The sequence below is a fragment of the Bubalus kerabau genome, chromosome 3 (assembly GCF_029407905.1).
Source record: "Bubalus kerabau isolate K-KA32 ecotype Philippines breed swamp buffalo chromosome 3, PCC_UOA_SB_1v2, whole genome shotgun sequence".
Lineage (NCBI taxonomy): Eukaryota > Metazoa > Chordata > Mammalia > Artiodactyla > Bovidae > Bubalus > Bubalus kerabau.
This window is the reverse complement of record NC_073626.1, coordinates 36,941,077-36,960,069: the sequence shown is the minus strand read 5'-3', so window position 1 is coordinate 36,960,069 and position 18,993 is coordinate 36,941,077. Positions and strand designations below refer to the sequence as shown.

Sequence of the window (18,993 nt, the reverse complement as noted above, 5' to 3'; positions counted from 1 at the left end):
TTTCCTTCAGAATGGACTGGTTGGATCTCCTTGCAGTCCAAGGGACTCTCAAGAGTCTTCTCCAACACCACAGTTCAAAAGCATCAATTCTTTGGCGCTCAGCTTTCTTCACAGTCCAACTCTCACATCCATACATGACCGCTGGAAAAACCATAGCCTTGACTATATGGACCTTTGTTGGCAAAAGTAATGTCCCTGCTTTTCAATATGCTATCTAGGTTGGTCATAACTTTTCTTCCAAGGAGTAAGCGTCTTTTAATTTCATGGCTGCAATCACCATCTGCAGTGATTTTGGAGCCCAGAAAAATAAAGCCTGACACTATTTCCACTGTTTCCCCATCTATTTGCCATGAAGTGATGGGACCAGATGCCATGATCTTCGTTTTCTGAACGTCGAGCTTTAAGCCAAGTTTTTCAGTCTCCACTTTCACTTTCACCAAGAGGCTTTTTAGTTCCTCTTCACTTTCTGCCATAAGGGTGGTGTCATCTGCATATCTGAGGTTATTGATATTTCTCCCAGCAATCTTGATTCCAGCTTGTGTTTCTTCCAGTCCAGCGTTTCTCATGATATACTCTGCATATAAGTTAAATAAACAGGGTGACAATATACAGCCTTGACGTACTCCTTTTCCTATTTGGAACCAGTCTGTTGTTCCATGTCCAGTTCTAACTGTTGCTTCCTGACCTGCATACGAATTTCTCAAGAGGCAGATCATCAGGTGGTCTGGTATTCCCATCTCTTTCAGAATTTTCCACAGTTTATTGTGATCCACACAGTCAAAGGCTTTGGCATAGTCAATAAAGCAGAAATAGATGTTTTTTCTGGAACTCTCTAAAGTCACACCAAACCCATAGACATCTCAAAACTCACTACTGGACACTTCATTGCACTCCAGAGAGTAGAAATCCAGCTCCACCCACCAGAACACCAATGCAAGCTTCCCTAACCAGGAAACCTTCCAACCCACCCGTCCAACCCCACCCACAGCAAGGAACCTCCACAATAAAGAGGAACCACAAACTGCCAGAATACAGAAAGGCCACCCCAAACACAGCAATTTAAACAAGATGAAAAGGCAGAGAAATACTCAGCAGGTAAAGGAACATGATAAATACCCACCAAACCAAACAAAAGAGGTGATAAGGAGTCTAACTGAAAAAGAATTCAAAATAATGATCATAAAAATGATCCAAAATCTTGAAAACAAAATGGGGTTACAGATAAATAGCCTGGAGACAAGGATTGAGAAAATGCAAGAAATGTTTAACAAGGACCTAGAAGAAATTTTTAAAAGTCAATCAATAATGAATAATGCAAAAAATGAGATCAACAAAAGTCTGGAGGGAACCAACAGTAGAATAATGGAGGCAGAAGATAGGATAAGTGAGTTAGAAGATAGAACGGTAGAAATAAATGAAGCAGCAAGGAAAAAAGAATAAATAATTAAAAGAAATAAAGACAACCTCAGAGACCTCTGGGACAATGTTAAATGCCCCAACATTTGAATCATAGGAGTCCCAGAAGAAGAAGACAAAAAGAAAGGCCATGAGAAAATACTTGAGATAATAGATGAAAACTTCCCTAAAATGGGGAAGGAAATAGTCACCCAAGTCCAAGAAACCCAGAGAGTTCCAAACAGGATAAACCCAAGGTGAAACACTCCAAGATACATATTAATCAAATTAACAAAGATCAAACACAAAAAACAAATATTAAAAGTAGCAAGGGAAAAACAACAAATAATACACAAGAGGATTCCCATAAGGATAACAGCTGATCTTTCAATAGAAACTCTTCAGGCCAGAAGGTAATGGAAGGACATACTTAAAGTGATGAAAGAGAAAAACCTACAACCCAGATTACTGTACCCAGCAAGGATCTCATTCAAATATGAAGGAGAAATCAAAAGCTTTACAGACAAGCAAAAGCTCAGAGAATTCAGCACCACCAAATCAGCTCTTCAACAAATATTAAAGGATCTTCTCTAGACAGGAAACACAGAAAGAGTGTATAAACTCAAACCCAAAACAACAAAGTAGATGGCAACAGGATCATACTTATCAGTAATTATCTTAAATGTAAATGGGCTGAATGCCCCAACCAAAAGACAAGGACTGGCTGAATGGATACAAAAACAAGACCCCTATATACATTGTCTACAAGAGACCCACCTCAAAACAAGGGACACATACAGACTGAAAGTGAAGGGCTGGGAGAAGATATTCCATGCAAATAGAGACCAAAAGAAAACAGGAGTAGCAATACTCATATCAGATAAAATAGACTTTAAAATAAAGGCTGTGAAAAGAGACAAAGAAGGACACTACATAATGATCAAAGGATCAATCCAAGAAGAAGATATAACAATTATAAATATATATGCACCCAACATAGGAGCACTGCAGTATATAAGGCAAATGCTAACAAGTATGAAAGGGGAAATTAACAATAACACAATAATAGTGGGAGACTTTAATACCCCACTCACACCTATGGATAGATCAACTAAACAGAAAATTAATAAGGAAACACAAACTTTAAATGATACAGTGGAGCAGTTAGACCTAATTAATATCTATAGGACAGTCACCCCAAAACAATGAATTTCACCTTTTTCTCAGGTGGAAATGGAACCTTCTCAAGGATAGATCACATCCTGGGCCACAAATCTAGCCTTGGTAAATTCAAAAAAATTGAAATCATTCCAAGCATCTTTTCTGACCACAATGCAGTAAGATTAGATATCAATTACAGGAGAAAAACTATTAAAAATTCCAACATATGGAGGCTGAACAACACGCTTCTGAATAACCAACAATTACAGAAGAAATCAAAAAAGAAATCAAAATATGCACAGAAATGAATGAAAATGAAAAGACAGCAACCCCAAACTTGTGGGACACTGTAAAAGCAGTGCTAAGGGGAAGGTTCATAACAGCACAGGCTTACCTCAAGAAACAATAAAAAAAAAAAGTCTAATAAATAACCTAACTCTACACTTCAAGCAACTAGAAAAGGAAGAGATGAATAACCCCAGGGTTAGTAGAAGGAAAGAAATCTTTAAAAGTAGGGCAGAAATAAATGCAAAAGAAACAAAAGAGACCATAGCAAAGATCAACAAAGCTAAAAGCTGGTTCTTTGAGAAGATAAATAAAATTGACAAACCATTAGCCAGACTCATCAAGAAACAAATGGAGAAGAATCAAATCAACAAAATTAGAAATGAAAATGGAGAAATCACAATAGACAACACAGAAATACAAAGGATCATAAGAGACTATTATCAGCAACTGTATGCCAATAAAATGGACAACTTGGAAGATATGGACAAATTCTTAGAAAAGTATAACTTTCCAAAACTGAACCAGGAAGAAATAGAAAATCTTAACAGACCCATCACAAGCATGGAAATTGAAACTGTAATCAGAAATCTTCCAGCAAACAAAAACGCAGGACCAGACAGCTTCACAGCTGAATCCTACCAAAAATTTAGAGAAGAGCTAACACCTATCCTACTCAAAATCTTCCAGAAAATTGCAGAGGAAGGTAAACTTCCAAACTCATTCTATGAGGCCACCATCACCCTAATACCAAAACCAGACAAAGATGCCACAAAAAAAAAAAAAAAAAAAAACCTACAGGCCAATATCACTGACGAACATAGATGCAAAAATCCTTAACAAAATTCTAGCAAACAGAATCCAACAACATATTAAAAAGATCATACATCATGACCAAGTGGGCTTTATCCCAGGGATGCAAGGATTCTTCAATATCTGCAAATCAATCAATGTAATACACCACATTAACAAATTGAAAGATAAAAACCATATGATTATCTCAATAGATGCAGAGAAAGCCTTTGACAAAATTCAACATCCATTTATGATAAAAAAAAAAAAACCTCCAGAAAGCAGGAATAGAAGGAACATACCTCAATACAATAAAAGCTATATATGACAAACCCACAGCAAACATTATCCTCAATGGTGAAAAATTGAAAGCATTTCCCCTAAAGTCAGGAACAAGACAAGGGTGCCCACTCTCACCATTACTATTCAACATAGTTTTGGAAGTTTTGGCTACAGCAATCAGAGCAGAAAAAAGAAATGAAAGGAATCCAGATTGGAAAAGAAGAAGTAAAACTCTCACTGTTTGCAGATGATATGATCCTCTGCATAGAAAACCCTAAAGATTCCACCAGAAAATTACTAGAGCTAATCAATGAATATAGTAAAGTTGCAGGATATAAAATTAACACAGAGAAATCCCTTGCATTCCTATACACTAACAATGAGAAAACAGAAAGAGAAATTAAGGAAACAATTCCATTCATCATTGCAACAAAAAGAATAAAATACTTAGGAATATATCTACCTAAAGAAACAAAAGACCTATATATAGAAAACTATAAAACACTGGTGAAAGAAATCAGAGAGGACACAAATAGATGGAGAAATATACCATGTTCATGAATTGGAAGAATTAATATAGTGAAAATGAGTATACTACCCAAAGCAATCTATAGATTCAATGCAATCCTCATCAAGCTACCAACAGTATTTTTCACAGAACTAGAACAAATAATTTCAAATTTGTATGAAAATACAAAAAACCTTGAATAGCCAAAGCAATCTTGAGAAAGAAGAATGGAACTGGAGGAATCAACCTGCCTGACTTCAGGCTCTACTACAAAGCTACAGTCATCAAGACAGCATGGTACTGGCACAAAAACAGAACTATAGATCAATGGAACAAAATAGAAAGCCCAGAGATAAATCCCCACACCTATGGACACCTTATATTTCACAAAGGAGGCAAGACTATACAATGGAGAAAAAACAATCTCTTTAACAAGTGGTTCTGGGGAAACTGGTCAACCACTTGTAAACGAATGAAACTAGAATACTTTCTAACACCATACACAAAAATAAATTCAAAATGGATTAAAGATCTAAACATAAGACCAGAAACTAAAACTCCTAGAGGAAAACTAGGCAAAACACTCTCTGACATAAATCACAGCAGGATCCTCTATGACCCGCCTCCCAGAGTAGTAGAAATAAAAGCAAAAATAAATAAATGGGACCTAATTAAACTTAAAAGCTTTTTCACAATGAAGGAAAATATAAGCAAGGTGAAAAGACAGCCTTCAGAATAGGAGAAAATAATAGCAAATGAAGCAACTGACAAAGAATTAATTTCCAAAATATACAACCAACTCCTGCAGCTCAATTCCAGAAAAATAAATGACCCAATCAAAAAATAGGCCAAAGAACTAAACAGACATTTCCTTAAAGAAGACATACAGATGTCTAACAAACACATAAAAAGATGCTCAACATCACTCATTATCAGAGAACTACAAATCAACACCACAATGAGGTACCATCTCACACCAGTCAGAATGGCTGCTATCCAAAAGTCTACAAACAATAAATGCTGGAGAGGGTGTGGAGAAAAGGGAACCCTCTTACACTGTTGGTGGGAATGCAAACTAGTACAGCCACGATGGAGAACAGTGTGGAGATTCCTTTAAAAACTGGCAATAGAAGTGCCATATGACCCAGAAATCCCACTGCTGGGCATACACACCAAAGAAACCAGAATTGAAAGAGACACATGTACCTCAATGTTCATCTTAGAACTGTTTATAATAGCCAGGACATGGAAGCAACTTAGATGTCCATCATCAGACCAATGGATAAGAAAGCTGTGGTACATATACATAATGGAATATTACTCAGCCATTAAAAAGAATATATTTGAATCAGTTCTAATGAGGTGGATGAAACTGGAGCCTATTATACAGAGTGAGATAAGCCAGATAGAAAAACACCAATACAGTATACTAACGCATATATATGGGATTTAGAAAGATGGTAACAATAACCCTATATGCGAGGCAGCAAAAGAGACACAGATGTATAGAACAGTCTTTTGTATTCTGTGGGAGAAGGCGAGGGTGGGATGATTTGAGAGAATAGCACTGAAACATGTATATTATCATATGTGAAACAGATCTCCAGTCCAGGTTCAATGCATGAGACAGGGTGCTTAGGGCTGGTGAACTGGGATGACCCAGAGGGATGGAATGGGGAGGGAGGTGAGGGAGGGGTTCAGGATGGGGAACACATGTACACCCATGGCTGATTCATGTCAATGTATGGCAAAAACACTACAATATTGTAAACTAATTAGCCTCCAATTAAATAATTTTTTAAAAATTTAAAAACAAAACAAACAAAATACATGGAGTTTTCCCAGTAAACTGCTTATAGCAGGTATCCCAAATCATCAGTGTCTTCAGACACACATTTCTACTCCCTCTTTTTCCTTAGGAATAAATCAGGACCATCATGTGTGAACATCCTCACCCTCTTTCAGATTCTCTGTTACCCTCCTGTCACCACTTTCACCAACCTGGGCAGCCGGAGAAGCACCAGAGTCTGGTCAGGACCATGGCCAGCATCCATCCTGGGCTGGGGAAGGGTGTGGTTGCCAACAGCTGGCAGGGAAACAGCCTTCTCAAACCTGGAACAACTCAAATTCTATCCAGGCATACCAGTAACCCAGCCTGGGAAATCCCCTGCCCAGCCCTGCCTGAGAAGTGAGCTTGAGAAAGCTCTTGACTGGGTCCACCAACCACAGACATTAGAGCCTATAAACATCACTGACTGATAAGCAGCCACTTAACACTTCCTTTTGTGGTCTTGTTCTGCTTTAACTTGATCTTGCCTTCCTGGGTCCACACCCCTTCCTTCCAGCCTCAAATTCTCACATCTGATCCCTCAGACTTGGTCTGCTCCCACCTGTCTCTTTGTATTAATATTTACATTGTCACTTCCTGCCACTTCTGACTGAGGCAATTCTCCCATTATTAAGATCTCATATTTCTGAGCTAAGGATCTCAACCTCTGTCCAGGGGCCATAGTGATGCAGGACATCAGGTCAAAGGGAAGATCTGGTCGAGAACACAGGAGCTTAGAGGCAAAGACCCATGCACTGAGCCTGGTGAAGGGCATCTTAGGTGCTGGGAGTCTTAATTGCTGCTTGATTGGATCAGAACTGGACCAGATCTGGTAGGGCTGGAGGAGGATGTCTAGCCTGAATGTGGGGCAGGGTGTGGGAACTGGAAGCCTGGGTGGGACAGAAACTGAAACTACAGACTAAGGGTTAAGTATACAGGGTCTGCTTCTTACAGTGAGTAGGTCTTGCTCTATTATTTACTAGCTATTGGGCAGGTTTTCTAACTCACCAACAACTTCAATATCTGGGTATGTAATGTATATGATCAATTGTGAAGTGCTCAAAAAAGTAGCTGACATTATTTTCCTCCCTCTTCAATATATTTTTCTCTAAATTCTTCCTTTCTTCTTCCTGTCTATGTCCATCCCAGATTTCCATTTCCATTTTCCTTTTCCAAGATTACTTCTCCTCCCTCTACTTTCTCACCTATGTCCTCTTTCTTCCAAGATCTTCAAGCTCTACTGGCCTCCCACCCCCAGGGCCTTTTCCTCCATGATCACATGGGCACAGTCTCAACTGTCCCAAAAGGCCCTCATTTGTCTCTGCTTCCTCTTCAATCGCTGCCCTTTGCTGTTAGGCTTTTCAACTGCTTCTTTGAATCTGACCCCTACAAGTCACAGTGGCCTTGTGCCGGTCTTCCCCTTCTTGGCTTTTCTGCTGCCTTTGACATCCTTGACCACTGGGCCTGTCATTCTTCCCACCTGCCCCCTCCACCAACCCATGTTCTTTCTGTTCAGACCTGCTCTGTTCCTAGGAGACTGACACCTCTGGACTGCATCACCCAGGATCCCAGCCCACCAGCCTACTCCTGGGTTAAGTCAAAGGAAGATATTGGCAGGAGTTTGAAGGTCAAGAGAAAAAATAAGTTAGGGTCTTTACTTTCCCCTACTCCCTCCATGTGTTCTATGGTTTGAACAGGGTCTGCTTTCCTCTGTAGCAACAGCTCCCATTGGTGGTCCCTCTTCTGTGGCTCTGGTGCTCACTCAGTTCCAATAAAACAATTTTCTCTCCCTGCTGTTTCAAGTCTGGGGGTATTAACAGCTCCCTGCCTTTCAATGTATCATGACCCCTTCCCTTATCCTTGACCACTCCTCTGTAAAGAACATTGTTAAAATGGTTGATGTTTTTGTGGTTTAGTCACTTAGCTGTGTCTGACTCTTTTGTGACCCCTTGGACTGTGGCCCACCAGGCTCCTCTGTCAATGGGATTTTCCAGGCAAGGATACTGGAGTGGGTTGCCATTTCCTTCTCCAGGGAATCTTCCTAATCCAGGAATCAAACCCACATCTCCTGCATTGTAGGTGGATTCTTTACTGCTGAGCCACTGGAGAAGCCCCAGAATGATTGATAATTCAACCGTTTTGTGTAAAAGCCATCTGTTCCTGGCAGGGAACTTCGCCTACAAATGCCCTCTCCTTCTTGACATTCCTTTCCTTCTTATAGAAGGGAACAGGAGAGCCTGGAGCATTCTTCTCAGGGGCACACTCATTTATTCCACAAATATTTTCCAAGCACCTACCATGTGCCAGGGCTTCCCTGGTAGTTCAGTCAGTAAAGAATCTGCCTGCAGTGCAGAAGACCTGGGATTGACCCCTGGGTCGGGAAGATCCCCTGAAGAAGGAAATGGTAACCCACTCCAGTATTCTTGCCTGGAGAATCCTGTGGACAGACGTGCCTGGCGAGCTACAGTTCATGGGGTCACAAGAATCAGACACAATTTAGCGACTAAACACTACCACATGTGCCAAGCACCAGGCCAGGTGCCAGCGAAGTGCAATAAACAAGAGGCAGTGCCTCTTTGTTGCTCGGTGTGGAAGTGATGTTGATGCTGTAAATCTGTAGATGCCAAATTCTAGACTGTGAACACCTGGCTTTGGGGAGTGAACGGAGGCCTTCAAATGAGTCATCTGAGAAAGTCTGAGGCATATCTGGCCATCTCACTCAGGCAACTTTGGACTTCTGGTCTAAGATCAAGATCCTGAGAAGTCAGGATGCCTGTCAAGGCAGAAATAAGAGCAGGCTTTGACCACAGATCTCTGCCAACTGAAGAGTGGCCCTTGTCTTAGATGCACAAAGCCTTAAAAATAAAAGAGAATTATTAGAGAATTGCAGCCTTCCTGAAAAGAAAGGAAAGTTCCCCCATGGAGGGGCTGATTCCCACCTCTAGCCCAACTGGACCCCACATGGTGGCACTGTTTCCCTGTAATGTTTTGGCCTGAGCTAGGTCACAAGGCCTTCCCTCCACACCCAGAGCACATTGGGCAATCAGGGATCAACAAGGAAATAAATATTGACACCAGTGTGCATGTAGATCAGCCCTTTCTAACATTATCCAGCCATGAGATGCTTTTAAATCTACTCTCAATTTTGAGACATCTGCCAGAACCCCAGAGGTAAAGTAGAAACAGGAGAGCTAGATTAGATTAGATTAGAAAGGGGCTGGATTAGCATAGAAACCAAAACTAGTCCTAAAGACAGATTAGTTGCTACAAAATTTGCTTGTTTCCAAAAAAATTTTTTTAGAATTTAAAAAATCTCAATTTAGAAAAAATAGATAATTTGTAAAGACCTAGTATTGAAATTGTAAGAATCGAGATTTAACCATGCTTACTAAGTAGATGACATACAACAAATGATATCAACATTTATTTGGAATACTTCTTGTGCAGTTGAAACATCATAACTTCAAACCGCATGCAATTTTCCCCAGTATCAGCTGCCACATTTAGGTGGGGCCCAGCTTTAAAGGGAAGTTATGCCTATTAACATGAATAGCTATATAAAATGTATTTAGCATTTGTAAAATCTTTTAAAAGCTGCGTTCAAATAATTTTTATGGGGAAAAATATATAAGAGTTTTCTCTAAAAAGGTAAAAGGGGTCCATAATCCCACCACTTAAATCACACTATTATTTATTGAGTGCTTACCATGTGTTAGGCATTGGTCTGAACAATTTATATGTTGCATCATTACCCATCAAGTTGATAATATTATTATTCCAGATAACTGAGATCCAGAGAAATTAAACAACTTGCGTAGGCTCACACAGCTCATATAAGATAGAAGTTAGATTTACATCAACATAATCTGGCTCCCCAGTAGCTCAGATGGTAAATAATCCGCCTGCAATGCAGGAGACCTAGGTTCAATCCCTGGATCGGAAAGATCCCCTGGAGAAGCGAATGGTTACCCCATCCAGTATTCTTGCCTAAAGAATACCATGGACTGGTGAGCTACAGTCCATAGGGCCACAAAGAGTTGGACCCAACTGAGAGACTAACACAACACAATCTGTGTTCACAGTCAATCCTCTTCATTTTATTGAGTGGAGTTTTCCTCCCCTCCTCTAACCCCATTCTCCAGGAATAATTGTAGTACTATTTTGGTGTATGTTCACCTCATCGTTTTTCTATGGTCATTCACAGAGACAGAAGTGCGCCTACCCACCCACCCCACCCCCGCCCCCGCAAGGAATGACTCATAACTCTGGAAAATCCAGGCCTTGAGGGCACAAGGGGGATATCCTGCCACATTTTGAGGAAGATTACTCAGAGCTGCAGATTTATCACTTTTCAAAGTCATTGAATCCCACTGCCAACCAGAGCAGAGGCCCCTGGGCAAAATCCCAGTGAATCACGCAGCGTCTTCTGTCATCTCACCTCCTCCTGCTCAGTAGCTCATTTGGGAATGTTTTTGTTATGCCCTTGCTTGCCCTCAGTCACAAGGAGATGTCCGCCTTGCCCACAGGACCTGAGAGTTAGGCTGTGACATGGCCAGAAATGGAATGGAGGGTTGGAGAGGAGAAGGGAGGGTGGTCTGAGGTCTGGTGGGCAGGTATGTGAGGATAAGGGCTTCCTTCAGGAGGAAGGCGGGGTGATTGCCTGTCACTTGCACCTCCTCCACCGTCATCAGCCACCTGAGAACCATCAGGCGGGGTAGAGGAGAAATCAGGCCACAGGTGGTAGTCACCACAGAGTGTTACTCCCCTAGACCCTTGCAGCTTGGAAGGCCCCCTGCCTGTACTTAAAGATAGAGAAGAGCTGGAGTGGGGAGAAGGAAAAAGAAGGAGCTCTGGTCATGTCCCTGGCACTGAGCCCTTTAAGTCCCTGATCTCATTTTATCCCCACAACAACCCTGTAAAACAGTTGTTCCCAACTGGGGTGGTTGTGTCCACCAAGGCAAATTTGGTGATTCCTAGAGACATTTTTGGTTGTCACGACTGCAGTCTGGAGGGTATTTGTGCTATTGTTATCTAACAGGTAGAGGCCAAGGATGCTGCTAAATATCCTACAACCTACAGTCCAGCCCCTCAAAACAAGGAAATGTTCAGAATAATATCCAAATCTCAATAGTGCAAAGGGTAAGAAACCTGGATATTAGGTGGGAATGTTATTGGTCCCATTTTGCATATGAAAAAACTGAGGTACAAAGAGGTGAAATGACCGGAAGCAAACCATCTGACTCCATTTCATCCCCTGAGAGCCAGGTATCCAGGGGAACATGGTAGTTGGCGTCAACAGTGGGTGGGAGGAAATGAAGGGCTGCGAGGACCAGGGTGAGGCGACATTAGCTGTCAGTGACAGGGTGGGAGGCACCAGTGGTCCTCCTGGTGCTCCTGATGGTGGATGGTGCTGAAACTGGAAGGGTGACTGAGAGGGGAACATCCCTATCTAGCTGCCCCACACTCTAGGACTCCCCACTTCTAGCCCCCAGTCCTGGGCAAGAGGAGCACACACATATGGTCCTGCAGACACATGGAGGTGTTATGCCTCCCTCCTCCCACTCAACCTGTGTTGTCACCCCTGGATAAATTCCTGCTCATCCAACAGACCCAGGTGGTGTCACCTCCTCTGGGGAGTCCTCCAGGAGAGTCTATACCTCTGGCTTTCTCCAACAACCTGGTCCTCCCTTCACTGGACCTCCACCCAACATGCTTCTATGATGTCTACATGTATGACACGTAACATCATACAGACATGTAAATAATCCTTTATTTACATGTTTGACTTCCTGGTTGGGCTATGGGCTTCTCCAGCTACAGATGGGGTCTCAAAGTTTTTGATTTCCCTCCCAGAGCTTAGCCCCATGCCCTCCATGGATAAAAGTGAGTCAAGCCTTAGACAGTAAATGAGCCAGCAGCTGATCTGGATCCTCAGGCTTCCAAATGGCTGGACAGGCTCACACTGGGTGGGAGTCTTGGAAAGTACCTTTCAAGCCCTGACCAACCTAAAGAACACAGGGGATGCTTTGCAACTCTGAAATTTTTAGGAGGAGTGTTTGAGGGCCTCGGGTTAGGGATGACCCCAGACTTCCCACTCTGACACATAAGGTTTCTTACTATTAGGGGCAATTTCAGGCTCTCTGAGCTCTTGGCTGCTCATCCCCACCCCTAGGGCCTCATGCCTGCCTCTCCACCTGACTGTCTCCTTTCTATCCACATTTCTTGACCCCCACCCAGTTACCTGTGACCTATCTTGAGCAGAGCCCTTTAGGAGAAGTTGGGGATTAGGGATGCCTGGTAATGGACCAATAAGTCACTCTTGTTCAAGCCTGAGGAAGCTCTGCAAACATCACACGTCGATGGAGGAGTCCTGTGGGTAGCAACATAAATGTTCGAAAAAATGTATGTGATGGGGAAAGCAGAGCCCACCAAAAGTCAGCAGGTCTGCGGTCTGGGGCTGGTTCTAGCCCTGACGAGCCAGAGACCTTAAGGAAGGGGCCCCAGTTTTCATCTGTGAAAGGGTGGCCAGAAGTGATTTTTAGACTCCTTTCTGGCCCTAACATCTTGTGATTCAGGAAGTCTGAGAGGCACACAAAAGGAGGAAAGGAACACGCCCTGGGACACACCAGATGGTTCTGCGACTGGAGCTCCTGGAAGACTCGTGGCTTCCACACCAATAGAATCCCGAGTCCTTTGCCCTGAGATCAGCAAAGTCATGATGAAGGAGCCTGAACTGAGGTCAGCCTGACTGGAAGATCGAGGCTCCCGGGAATTATCTAGAGCCTGGGCCAGTGACTAACACAGTACAACCATGTGCAGAGATCAAATTGTCCTCATCCGTTGGACCATGGAAAAAGCAAGGGAATTCCAGAAAAACATCTACTTCTGCTTCACTGACCACACTCAAGCCTTTGACTGTGCGGATCACAGTAAATTGTGGAAAATTATTAAAGAGTTGGAAATACCAGACCACCTTATCTGCCTCCTAAGAAATCTATATGCAGATCAAGAAGCAACAGTTATAATCAGACATGGAACAATGGACTGGTTCAAAATTGGGAAAGGAGTATGTCAAAGCTGTGTATTGTCACCCTGGTTTATTTAACTTTTATGCAGAGTACATCATGTGAAATGCCAGACTGGATGAAGCATAAGCTGGAATCAAGATTGCCAGGAGAAATATCAATAACACCAGATATGCAGATGACACCACCCTCATGCCAGAAACTGAAGAGGAACTAAAGAGTCTCTTGATGAAGGTCAAAGAGGAGTGAAAAGCTGACTCAAAATTCAACATTCAAAAAATGCACGTCATGGCATCTGGTCCCATCACTTCAAGGCAAATAGGTGGGGATACAATGGAAATGTGAGAGTTTATTTTCTTGGGCTCCAAAATCACTGCCAACAGTGACTGCAGTCGTGAAATTAAAAGATGCTTGCTCCTTAGAAGAAAAGCTATGACCAACCTAGACAGTGTATTAAAAAGCAAAGACATCACTTTGCCAACAAAGGTCCATCTAGTCAAAGCTATAGTTTTTCCAGTAGTCACTTATGGATGTGAGAGTTGGACCATAAACAAGGCTGAACACTGATGCTCAGTGCTCAGAACTGATGCTTTTGAAGTGTGATGCTGGAGAAGACTCTTCAGAGTCCGTTGGACTACAAGGAGATCAAACCAGTCAATCCTAAAGGAAATCAACCCTGAATATTCATTGGAACGACTGATGTTGAGGCAGAAGGACTGATGTTGAGGCAGAAGGACTGATGTTGTGGCTGAAGCTCCAATATTTTGGCCATCTGATGCGAAGAGTCGACTCTTTGGCAAAGACCCTGAAGCTGGGAAAGACTGAGGGCAAAAGGAGAAGGGGGCGATAGAGAATGAGATGGTTGGATGGCATCATCAGCTCCATGGATGTGAGTCTGAGCAAACTCTGGGAGATGGTGAAGGACAGGGAAGCCTGACGTGCTGAAGTCCATGGGATCACAGAGTCAGACACGATTGAGCAGCTGAACAACCACCACAATAATATGCGGATGCTTCCCTGCATGGGTTTTCAGCTTTAAGCCTTGCTGGGGTGGGTATCACCATCTCACAGAGACTGTCTCATCCTGCGGTTTATGCGGCAACTCTGGCTTCTGTTCCCGGCAGCCTGAGAATAAACCCTCCGGTCAGGAAGCTGCCCAGCCACCAATGCAGGGCTGTGAGATGAGGGCCTCCCCCTACAGGAGCCACCCTCTTCGTGCTTACACAGAATGAGCCCCAGAGCTGCCCCCCGCTGCAGCGCCACTGTCCCCTGCCCCTCCTCCTCACAGCCTCCTCCATGTCCGTCTCCCTCTCCTCCTGTCCTGTTCCCTCTGCCCTCCCTCCTTGCCCCTCACCTGAGCCCAGAGCACCAGCAGGACAGGCGCAGCCGGTATCTGGCTTCCCAGGCCATGGGCCCTCTTCCTGACTTCAGGCGAGGGGAAGGAAGTGAGACAGCACCAAGCCCCTGAGAGGAGAGAGCCAGAGTCCGGGGGATTCAGCTCGGCCATCAAAGCCGGCCTGGGAAGTGGCAGCCTGGAGAGGAAGGGGAGGCCTCAGCCTACAGGCAGGACCCTCAGCTGCAGGTGCTACATTTGAGCCTTGCTTGAGGCTCCAGGGAACTCGGACTCTCTCTGCCCAGCCTCTTCCCCATCAGCCTGTCTCCCTGCCTTTCCATATGGGATCAGTTCAGTTCAGTTCAGTTCATTTCAGTCGCTCAGTCATGGCCAACTCTTTGTGACCCCATGAATTGCAGCATGCCAGGCCTCCCTGTCCATCACCAACTCCCAGACTTCACCCAGACTCACGTCCATCGACTCAGTGATGCCATCCAGCCATCTCATCCTCTGTCGTCCCCTTCTCCTCCTGCTCCAAATCCCTCCCAGCATCAGAGTCTTTTCCAATGAGTCAACTCTTCGCATGAGGTGGCCAAAGTACTGGAGTTTCACCTTTAGCATCATTCCTTCCAAAGAAATCCCAGGGTTGATCTCCTTCAGAATAGACTGGCTGGATCTCATTACAGTCCAAGGGACTCTCAAGAGTCTTCTCCAACACCACAATTCAAAAGCATCAATTCTTCAGCGCTCAGCCTTCTTCACAGTCCAACTCTCACATCCATACATGACCACAGGAAAAACCATAGCCTTGACTAGACGGACCTTTGTTGGCAAAGTAATGTCTCTGCTTTTGAATATGCTATCTAGGTTGGTCATAACTTTCCTTCCAAGGACTAAGCGTCTTTTAATTTCATGGCTGCAGTCACCATCTGCAGTGATTTTGGAGCCCCAAAAAATAAAGTCTGACACTGTTTCCAGGTTTCTTTTATTTTAATCTTCTTCTTCTTTTTTTTTTTTTTTTTTTTAGCTGAACCACGCATCATGCAGGATCTGAGTTCCTTCCCCCTATGATGGAAGTGTAGATTCTTAACCACTGGACCACCAGGGATTGCTTTTGCTTCTGGTTGAGAATGTTGTTTATAGCCTGAAAGACACATAATAGCCCATTTTGGGCTCTGAACTTTAAAGGTACAATGCTTTTCCATTCATGCAGAGATAAAAAGTTGCAGAATGGAGAATAACATTTGTCTTATTGGAAGTTTACAGGAACTACCAAAACAAAGCATTTTCACCTCCCCTCCAGCGTCTGGCTGACACCAAGAAGTCTGCAGTACCCAGACTTTTAGTATCAAACAAGCCTGAATTCTGACTCGGGTAAGGCATTTCTTTGAGCCCGTTCTGCTGGCTTTCCAAATGAAGTTGCTCTTCCATGTCCCATTTATTTTCCTGTCGTGCAGCAAGCAGTACAAACTTGGACTTGTTAACAAATTAAGAACCTATTTTTCCTCCTCCTTTCTCCCTTCTCGATCTGACCTCTTCCTCCCAAGCCTCAACTTTCTCCTCTCCAGTGAAAAAAAGCAGGGGGCCGAAGGTGAGTGAGAGAGTTCAGCAACACTTCTGAGGTCCCCAGAGGTCAGAGACTTCCCATCCAGGCTTGCTTGGGGATTGGGACATTCCATGGGGACTGAAGAAGGGGGTGGGGGGAGATGGAGAGTCATTTCCAGGAATGGAGGTGCAGGGAGGGTCCCTGGCATGGGTGGAAGAGAGCAAAGTTGAGGGTGTGAACATCAGAGGGGACGGGTGGGGAGAGGGAGATGGGTGCAGAAGAAGGGGGAGGGAGAGAGAAGGGGAAAGGATCTCCGCCCCACAGGTCCTGCCTGTACCCCAGCCCCCAGCTGGCCATTGTCAGTCCATAGTGGTTGTTGAAAGGCCACACTAATCAAACACATTAAAAAAATAATGGTCAGTAGACAAGCTACAGAAAAACAATTGTCACAGGCTGTTCATGGATAATAAACAACAAAGAAGAGACAAGTCCGTAAACAAGCCGCAGAGCAGATCGGGCTTATGGGGAGCAGAAACTGGCAGGGAGGTTTATATGCTCAGGGACGAGGCTGGGAAAGCAAAAGGTGGGAAACAGAATGGGCAGACGCCAGACCTCCCTAGGCCACTTGAGGAGCAGTTCTGGAGACAGGCCACCCTTCAGGATCGCCAAGAAGGCAGGGGTTGCCGGGACTTCAGACTCCCTGCGTCAGTGGATGGAGGGGAATGGGTTGCCCTGAGAGGGGTCTGCCCCAGGCAGACTCGAGGCCACCTTCTGCCCTCGCTACTCCCAGCCTCGGGGCAGGAAGCCCCATAGCCTGAAGAAGGAGCCCGGCCACACAGCACAGCGTCCACCTGTCCAGGCTGATGCAGAGTGAGAAGCCCATTTGCAGCCACGGGGGACCATGAAGCCCAGGCTCACCTGCTGGCCCTGCAGCAAGAACACGTGTGTCTCCTGGGCTCAGATCAGGGCTACAGAGCGAACATCCCATGGGTGCTGGGCTTCCTTTATTTGCTCCTTCCCTTAGCCATGACAGGAAACCCTTCACAGGTGTGTCCTGTCGTCTCACCCACTGCTCAGAAAGTCCCTCATCTCGTCCACCAAAGACAGCAGTAGCCCTGGCCTGCCTGATACCTCCCCCGCCCTGCACTGGCCCGCCCTGGATCTGCTGAGGATCTGGGTCTTCCTGGAGCTCCAGGGAGAAGGGCCAACAGGTAGCAGGAAGTGAGAGGCCATGGTTTCAGGGAAAATGTCCTGGAGGCCTAGAGGTCCAAAAACACCACCCAGGCCCCTAAGGGCTGGGGACCTGGGGACATGGTCTGCACCTCCCCAGCGCTGTGTGTCTGTCCTTAGCTCGAGTCCATGTGGGAGCTGGCTCCAGGGGTGGGCAGCTCAGGCAGGTCCACCTGGTTCCAGGAGCCCCTCATCCTGGGCAAACAGGGATGGTCGGTCCCCCTAACAACTCCCCTATATAACATCAGGGCACAGAGGCCTCTTCCTGCGCCCAGCCCCACCTCCTGGGACCAGCCATGTGGCCCTCTTCTCTCTCTACCCCTTTGCAGTCGAGGACAAAACAGAGACTTAGGGTCCAACGTTCTTAAAGGTAGAATGGGACAAGCATCAGACCTGGAAAAGAACTGGAGGACCAAGCATTAGTCTTTCTGTCAGTTGTGTGAGGTTCGTGTGTTATTCCGTTTTATCCTGAATACATTCTTGAGAGGTAGGAATTAGTGTCCCCTTTCACAAGACAGGAAACGTGAGGCCCGATAGGGTTAGTGACTTGCCCAGGGTCCCACGTGACAGGTGCACCCCTGGGTCCCGGTCCTGAGCCCCTGCAGTACTCTCCCTGACATCCTGCTCTCAACCGGGGCAGGGCCATAGGTGTGTGCTTTTCGGGGGGAAAATTAACCCCCTCTTGGTTATACACCGGGTGTGGGCCACACCCTCCTGATAAGGAGGCTGGTTATCAGCGCCCGCATATGTGTCCCGGCACCAGGCCTGTCAGTTCCTCAGTCTGAGTCTCCCCTCTAGTGTCTTCTCCTGGACACGGGGCAGAGGGGCTGCCTCCCTGCTGCCCCCCAACCGGGATTGCCCCCTGCCCCTTCCTCTCTCCCCATCCCCACGCTAGAGTGGCGACCCTGGGCTGGCTGCCCACCAAGGCCCCTCTGTGCCACTCCCTTGACTCTGATGTTTGCTGTCCTACCAAGGAGGGCTATGACCCAGGGCTGAGAGCAGAGAGGCTACATCCACCCCAAGGCTCTCATCCAGTGGCCCCAGGCTGGTGGACACCCCTCCCTAGGGGAGGAATCCAGCCCCTATTCTTTAGCCTTTGCTGCTGAAGAGGCTGAATCTGAGCCATGAGCTGGAAGGCAGGGTGCGGGGGGTGAAGGGGGGCAGGAGAGACTCCTCTGGCCACTGTGCCCCTGACCCAGGCTCCTTGGCTCCATCCCCCATGCCCGCCCCCTCCCAGCTCAGGGAATTCCTCCAGGCTGCGGGCAGCTCTGAGTTGTCTTTGCTGTGCCGCCATTGGGTCCTCTTCCCAGGGAACAATGAGTCCCCTGGAGGGAAGTGATCCTTCCTTTCTCTGAGCTATGACTTCCCCTCCAGTGGACCCCAGGCCTCCCCTGCATCCCTTCCAGGAGTACAGACCCAGAGCTAGGGTGTGGGAACTGGGGGAAAGAGCCTTGGTCAGCCTCTGCATGCAGGTCTAGGGACAGGCTTGCCCTGCAGGCAAGGGCTCTCAGCTGCCTGGTCACAGCTGTCCCTGGAGGGCCCCGGGCAGCAGGCAGCAGTGGGGGCCTGGGCTCCACTGGCACCCGGGACCTGAGGGACAAGCAGCTG

General features: G+C 45.6%; 1 protein-coding gene across 3 annotated transcripts in view; it reads right to left on the bottom strand.

Moving 5' to 3' along the window:
* The window catches only part of OARD1 (O-acyl-ADP-ribose deacylase 1), a 160,234-nt gene that overhangs the window by 107,498 nt on the left and 33,743 nt on the right, over window positions 1-18,993 (bottom strand). The window lies entirely within an intron of this gene.